This window comes from Tasmannia lanceolata, unplaced genomic scaffold (assembly GCF_043159265.1).
Source record: "Tasmannia lanceolata isolate RefF3 unplaced genomic scaffold, GAP_Taslan_0.1 ptg000003l, whole genome shotgun sequence".
Taxonomy (NCBI): domain Eukaryota; kingdom Viridiplantae; phylum Streptophyta; class Magnoliopsida; order Canellales; family Winteraceae; genus Tasmannia; species Tasmannia lanceolata.
In genome coordinates, this window is record NW_027518680.1 from 26,431,519 (window position 1) to 26,439,724 (window position 8,206).

General features: G+C 36.6%; 1 long non-coding RNA gene across 1 annotated transcript; it reads left to right on the top strand.

Annotated features, from left to right (window-relative positions):
* Positions 1 to 2,768: 2,768 nt before the first annotated feature.
* Positions 2,769 to 6,944, top strand: LOC143862098 (uncharacterized). The gene is made up of 2 exons (XR_013240159.1): positions 2,769 to 3,251; positions 6,506 to 6,944. It is a non-coding gene; the product is annotated as an uncharacterized LOC143862098 (long non-coding RNA).
* The last annotated feature ends 1,262 nt before the right edge of the window (positions 6,945 to 8,206 follow it).

Consider the following 8,206-nt stretch of genomic DNA (forward strand, 5'->3'; position numbering starts at 1 on the left):
GAGCTTTTAGTTATGTTTTAAGATGAGAATGAGAGGGTATTGAATCTTAGATTTAGTTGATGAAGGATGGAGATTGAAAAATTAGAAAGTCTCTGATTTTAAAAATTTATAAAACATCATACTTTTAGACATAGGAAACCCTAAAGATGGTGTGAAGGAGCTTTTAACTAAGTTTTGGGATGAGGAAGAGATGGTATTGAATCTTAGATTTAGTTGACGACGGATGGAGATTGAAAAATATAAAGTTTCTTATTTTAGAAACTTTATAAAAGATCTATCTTGTAGACCTAGAAAACCCTATAGATGGTGTCAAGTTGGTTTTAGCTAAGTTTTGAGATGAGGATTAGATGGTTTTGAATCTTAGATTTAGTTGATCAAGGATGGCGATTGAGAAAATAAATTGTTTCTTATTTTAGAAACTTTATACAACAACAATCTTGTAGACATAGGAAATCCCATTTCAACTAAATCTTAGAGATGGTATTAAGGAGCTTAGCTATATTTTAAGATGAGGATGAGATGATATTGAATCTTTGATTTAGTTGATGAAGGATGGAGTTGAAGTAATAGAAAGTTTTTAATTTTAGAAACTTATAAAACATTCATCTTTTAGACATACGAAATCTTAGAGATGGTGTCAAGGTGCTCTTAACCAAGTTTTGGGATGAGGATGAGATGGTACTCAATCGTAGATTTAGTTGGTGAAGGATGGAGATTGAAAAATAAAAAGTTTCTTATCTTAGAAACTTTATAAAACATCCATCTTTTAGACAAAGGAAACTGTAGAGATGGTGTGAACGTGCTTTTAGCTAAGTTTTGAGATGAGGATGAGATGATATTGAATCTTTGATTTAGTTGATGAATGATGGAGATTGAAAAAATAGAAGATTTCTTGTTTTAGAAACTTATAAAACATCAATCTTTTAGACATAGGAAACCCTAGAGATGGAATCAAGGGGCTTTTAGCCAAGTTTTGAGATGAGGATGAGATGGTATTGAATCTTAGATTTAGTTGGGGAAGGATGGAGATTGAAAAATAGAAAGTTTTTTAAAAAAAAAACTTTATAAAACATCCAATTTTCGACATAAGAAACCGTAGAGATGGTGTCAAGGTGCTTTTGCCAAGTTTTGAGGTAAGGATGAGATGGTATTAAATCGTAGATTTAGTTGGTGAATGATGGATATTGAAACATAGAAAGTTTCATATTTTAGAAACTTTAGAAAACATCGATCTTTTAGACTTAAGAAACCCTAGAGATGGTGTCAAGGAGGTTTTAGCTAAGTTTTGAGATGCGGATGAGATGATATTGAATCTTAGATTTAATTGATTAAGGGGTGAGATTGAGAAAAAAAGTTTCTTATTTTAGAAACTGTATAAGACATCAATCTTTTAGACAGAGGAAACCCTACAGATGGTGTGAAGGAGCTTTTAGCTAAGTTTGGAGATGAGGATGGGATGGTGTTGAATGACATATTTAGTTGATTAGTGATGAAGATTGAAAAAATAGAAAGTTTCTTCTTTTAGAAACTTTATAAAATATCCATCTTTTAGAGATAGGAGACCCTAGACACGGTGTCAAAGAGCTTTTAACCATGTTTTCGGATAACGATGAAGTGATACTAAATCTTAGATTTAGTCGATGAAGGATGTGAATTGAAAAAATAGAAAGTTTCTTCTTTTAGAAACTTTATAAAACATCAATCTTTTAGACATAGGAAACTCTAGAAATGATGTCAACGAGCTTTTAGCCAAGTTTTGGGATAAGAATGGGAAGACACTGAATCGTAGATTTAGTTGATTAAGTATGGAGATTGAAAAAATAGAAAGTTTCTTAGTTTAGAAAGTTTATAAAAATCCATCTTTTGGACATAGGAAACCCTAGAGATGGTTTCAAGGAGCTTTTAGCCATATTTTGAGATGAGGATGAGATCGTATGGAATTTTAGATTTAGTTGATAAATGATAGAGATGGAAAAAATAGAAAGTTTCTTATTATAGAAACTTTATAAAACATCCATCTTTTAGACTTATGCAACCCTAGAGATGTTGTCATCGAGCTTTTAGCCAAGTTTTGGGATGAGAATGAGAGGGTATTAAATTTTAGATTTAGTTGATAAATGATGGAAATTGAAAAAATAGAAAGTTTCTTATTTTAGAAACTTTATAAACATCCTTCGTTTAGACATAGGAGAACCTAGAGAAGGTGTCAAGGAGCTTTTAGCCGTGTTTTGGGATGAGGATGAGATGATATTGAATCTTTGATTTACTTGATTAAGGACGGAGATTGAAAGAATAGAAAGTTTCTTATTTTAGAAACTTTGTAAAACATCCATCTTTTAGACATAGGAAACCCTAGAAATGATGTCAACGAGCTTTACGCCAAGTTTTTGGATGAGAAATAGAGGTACTGAATCTTAGATTTAGTTGATGAAGGATGGAGATTGAAAAATTAGAAAGTTTCTTATTTTAGAAACTTTAAAAAACTTCAATCTTCTAGACATAAGAAACCCTAGAGATGGTGCTATGGTGCTTTTAGCCAAGTTTCGGTATAATGATGAGATGGTATTGAATCGTAGATTAGGTTGGTGATGGATGGGGACTGAAAAATAGAAAGTTCCTGAAATACAAGGTGACAACCCAAGGGGGGGTGAATTGGCTAATTAAAATTTTGGGGATTGTAGACACCCCATTTTGTTTTGTTTTAATCAACAAATAAATTAGTGTGTTAAATCCATGTGAGAACCCCCTCTATCATTGATTTATATGTTTTAGGTCATTAATATCTTGATCTGACTTTACGGATCATCAATCGGGACAAAATAAGCTAGGGTCACTTCATAGCCCGGACCCTGATTCCATTCCGAGACCCGATTTCCGTAAATCGTTAGATCAATGGCAGATCATGACCTGGGTCTAACCATCCAAAACCACCTAACCTCTCCTCTCATCCTAACCATTCAAACCTCACCTAACCTCACCTAACCTCTCCTCCCATCATAACCATCCAAACCTCACCTAACCTCACCTAACCTCACCTAACATCACCTAACCTCACCTAACCTTACCTAACCTCACCTAACCTCACCTAACCTCCTATCCCATTCTCCTATAAATACCCTCTCATCTCACCAAAGAAAAGAAGGAAAAAAAAAGAAAAGAGGAGAGAACCCCTCTCTTAGAAAATTCAAGCCCTCTCTCTAGACCAAATCCCTCTTCTCCATAAGTTTGCATGGAATATCGTCTACAAAAAGGTATGTCTTTTGGAATTTTATTTTCTTTTCTATATTTGTAGGATTGAGTGTTGTTTTGCGTATATTTTGGTTGATGTCATGTTTAATTTTGTACTAGTTTGGCCTTGGTCATGTTCTCACTTATGCTAAATATAATTAATGTGTTAGGGTCATTAGAACCTATTTGCGATGGGATGTTGAAATCATTGGCTTGTTAGGGAATTTAGATTTCTTTTGGGAAAACAATTCATTAAAAATTTTGAACATTTACAAGAAAGAAAACTTGAATTTTACATGAATTATCAAAACCCATTTAATTTGGCTTACAAAACCTCCATCTTTCAATTGATAACAACAGCCCCCACTCCAATTTGATAACAACAGCCCCCACTCAATCTCAAGAACCCAATATCCATACCCCACCTTGCCAAGTAGATAAAAACAACCCCTTTTTCAAACATCCCATTTGAATCTAATCTCAGGCCCATTCAAGCCATTTTTCATATTCACCGTCTTTTAATCACTAAAAAAATAAGAACTATCAAAAGAAAACATGGGGGTGCCAATATCATTCCCGTCATAGTGCTAGCTGTTAGACTTTAAACAGATTTTTCGACCTCTAAACAACAGAATCGTGGGAAATGGTTAACTACAAAGTAGTAGATATTTTCGTGCCGTTTCCAACGAGTATTCGTGCTAGATCAGACAGCGAGCGGTTAAAAAGTTAAGTCCAAAATGGTTGCGGCACACCTTTAGGCATTTCCAGTTTAATGTTGCTGTCCTTTTGTTTGCAACACAAATTCGAACCTCTAAATCACAGATTTACAAACAATGGAGAACTACAAAGTTGTAGCCCTATAAAAGATCTTTCCAACGCATGTTTGTACGTTGAATTTGGCCAAGCGGTTAAAGAGTTACGACAGTTTTAGTGGGCTGCATTTGTCAGATCTTTTAATGGTCAATGGTTTGTCGAATTTGTGCAATTGTCAAAACTTGGTTGTGTTAACGTCATTTTCCAAACCAAAATCGAAAGACATTAATCTAAAGTACATCCAACCTAAAATTAACAAAACTAAAATTCACCCATTTAAAATCCACTGATAAAAATCCGTTAAAAGCCATTAACCAAAAGACCACTAAAAATTTCAAATGAAACTAAAACCTTCTAAATAAACAACTTTAAAAGCTACCAAACACACTAAATACCTTCAGATAATAAAAGCTTCAAGAAAACTCTAAAAGTTTCCACAAACCCAAAAGAATTCGAGATTCCCAAGAGCCGGTGGATTCAAAATTCCTTTAGGAACCCTTAGAGCCCAATTTAGGAACACTGGTGTCGTGTCGTGTCGTGTCCTAAGTTTTAGGGAGTCCTAGGTTTTAGGGAGTCCTAGAGTCAGGAGTCCAGCCTCATCACGGACGTTTGCTATGTATAGCAACCGTGCCATAGGTTTAGTTACACTAGTCACCCGATCTTTTCCATAGGACAAGCCTAGTAAACTAGGATGTAGGCTAACCTGCATTAGTCTAAGGGACAACTTGCATTTAGATAAGAATCATATAGCATCTTCGATGAAATCCTAAGATAATAAAATCCTCAACTTGAATTAAATAACTTCTCTTAAAACTGTTGAAACAGTCAATCCCGTCTAGGTCGGTGTCTTAGTTGAGTTAGGCATATGTAACTTAGCTTAGGTGCACCGAACTACGTCGACTCTGATCCCAGTGAGGCTTGGGTACGTAGGCAGCTTGGATGTCTGATGGCATACCACCCGCGAGTCGGCACCACAAACAAATTGTGGTGTTTTGTATATTAATTTTCTTGTAAATGCTTAATCAAATCACTTAGGACTTTCCATGAAATTAGAATTTTAGGAGAACTTTCACTTAGATTGAATCCAGACAAATTAATAAATCAAGATACACATTTAGGATTCACATTGAAATTAGATCATAAGATGCATGTCACTTAGTTCGCACATTAACATAGAGTTGAATGAGCCATTTAAAATAAATTTAAAAGAGTTAGCTTTTGGAATCGAAGACCGATTATCGGGCAAGAATGGTGCATGTGGTGGATAACTCCCCATACCTTCCATTCTCGTAACCAGGTAGCGAGTCTAGATTTCTGGTTAATTACGGGTCCTAGATCCCACATCTAGGTGGCGACTCTGTCAGTCTCTTTCGTGTGGAATTCGGATTGCCTTAGTGATCCCAAGTTCACATAAAAGACGAATTCAAATCAATATTAAAATGCACACGCCAATCGCGTGGATACGAGAGACCAAGAGAGAGAGAGCGGCGGCTCGCGCCCCACACCCCTCTCGCGGGATCAGGGTACCACAGTCTGGCGACTCTGCTGGGGATCACCTAACTTCATTAAAATTCCAAAAGATAATTCATTTGAATTTAATTTAACTGGCTCATAAGAACTCTATCTCTTGTATACTTGTCAGATTAGTTTGTCTTGTTTTATTTTCTCATCACATTTTACTCAAACTTAATCTAACAAAACCTGAAGGCATCATAGATCGCGCGAACTTATTGCACACAATTACATCACTTGCATCTAAACCCTTGCATCTCACGTGCACACACGTCCTATTTTAGGAACCCGGAGTGTTATCTAGCATGGTTGACTGGGATTTCATCACCTGGTGCCTCTGTGCTAGAGAAGCATTCCACCCTTAGCCTGGTACCTTTATGGTACGTAAACGGATCTCTTGTTCACGTACTGATACGCCGGACACTGGTACAGTATATCGAGCAGGGATTCGCGCTAAGGGAACTCTTGGCCTTACCCCTAGATTAACCCACACATGCATGTAGTATACGAACACATGTGCATCACGTGTGTGAGCCTAGTTTAGGATATCCTACCCATTGGTGTTTAGATTAGGCCGTGGTCCATCTTCCAATGGTCACGATCGGTCCTTATATACACGAACAAAGTCATGAGTCGAGATTCTCTCTCCACTCCGATAGATTAGGATTAAGGTTGATGCCTTCAGGTGACACTGATAAAATGTGAAAAAAAAAAATTCCCTTTGAGTTAGGATATAAATCCCATCATTTCCAAAGATCTCATAGGATTAGTCATTCATGATCTATCCGTTGAAAGCAATCTTATGCTATCTCATCTAATCTTTTGATCGTGCGTCTTTCGTTCTTCTGTCATACGATTCGATCGTATCTTCATGCCATCCCCTAACTGGCAGATGCAGAATCTCACAATCTTTCTATTATGCATTCTCATGATCTGATCATGCCTGGTCCAGATAATCCAATCTTGCTTGTACCCCTGGTCTCTTCCTCCTCTAGGGGCTACCTTTTCAAGATTATTTTGCTAAGTCCTTCAGAGTTCACTCTCAGAATCCTTGAGCTAGGGGCATTCCCCTATGCGAATCAGTCATCATTGTCCAAAATTGAAAGTATCAGCCATGATGATGTTCAGAACGAACCAGCCTTCGCCGAGCCTTCAACGCCAAACAGTTGCAGCAGTTAAAGTTTTAGTCACTTACTATTTTATGTTGAGTCAGTCATCATGGTCAGTATAATTGTTGAGTCCGGTCTTACAGTTAAAGGTCAATGCCTAGTCCAGGCAAGTTATCTTCTGTTTCCCTTTCTTATTTAGAGTTGTGAATCCTGAGCATGTTCAGGATAGGTCGTCTGATGTAATAGCTTTTCTTTAAATAAAATTTCGGTCAGTTCCAAAAAGTTCACTTGTGTCTGTTCTTAAGTGTGCTTCTGATCTTAAAATAAGACTCCCTCTTCAAATGAGGACAAAATTGACGAAACTCCACTTGAGTCACAGCAATTACTTGAACGAGAGGAGGAGCGCCAATCCCAACCTTTCAAAGATGAAATTGAAATGATAAACACTGGCACTGAAACTTTGATTCAGTGAATGCCGATTGAAAATACATTACCCTCTAAAGAGTGTGAAGAATTGATAAAATTATTTCAAGAATAAGAAGATTGTCTAGAAAAGCTACAACCGATACCAGGGGCAAGACATAGATGGAAAGCTCAAAGAAAATGAATGAAGTGAATATCATATGCTATGCAAGGGGCATGGAGTAGAAACAACTTTCATATTTCCAATCGATGATCTTGGTTCTCAAATTCATAACATGAAGCCATCAAATTCGAGATAAGAAGTTCAAGAGCAAGCATTGAAAAGTGATCATCAGATATCAAGAGTTACAATTCCATAGATGGAGGATGTCGAAGAACAAGTTTCGCTCTATGAAAGCCGAAAGCACGCATTAGAATCTTGAAAGAAGAAAATCCATTATCTTACCTGGAAATGCCGTCAAACTCCGTGAAAAAAAAAAAAGAGAAAAAAAAGAAATAAATAATCAGTACCAGACAGACTCTAGTAACCTAGATCGATTCCCAATCTGAACATCGAAAGGCCTCCTTTGGCCGATTAAATCCCAAAATCAAAACCCAATGTCAAAAGAATACCGATTTGCAAACCCTTCGAGCCTAAATCAAATTTTCTTGAAAACCCATCAAACTTGGGGCATTCCCCGAACTACGCGAGACCTGATCCCTATACTGGGGTACGTAGGCAACTCGGTTGAACCGAGTTCGGTCGATTCAAAAAGGAAAAGAAATTCAATCCTTTCAAAAAAAAAAAAGAGAGGGACAAGTTCCAAAAGAAGAGAAGTTAATTGTTCCAGAAAGAAAAGAAAAAAGGAAAAAAAAAATCAAACAATTTATCTTCAAACTAGGGGCATTCGCCCTGAACTACACACGACCTGATTCCTACCTTAGGATATGTAGGCGACCTGTTCACAGGTTCGGTCGAAATCTTTGTTGAGCCTTAAGCCATTCTTTGAAAAGCCCTATCCTACCTATAAAAGTCCTTCTGGTGTTCAGAACTAATGAGCTAGGTCCTGAGATACAATAAAAAAATGAAATGATGATGAATAAGAAAAATAACGGAGTTTGAAGATCTGCTAGACTGAAAA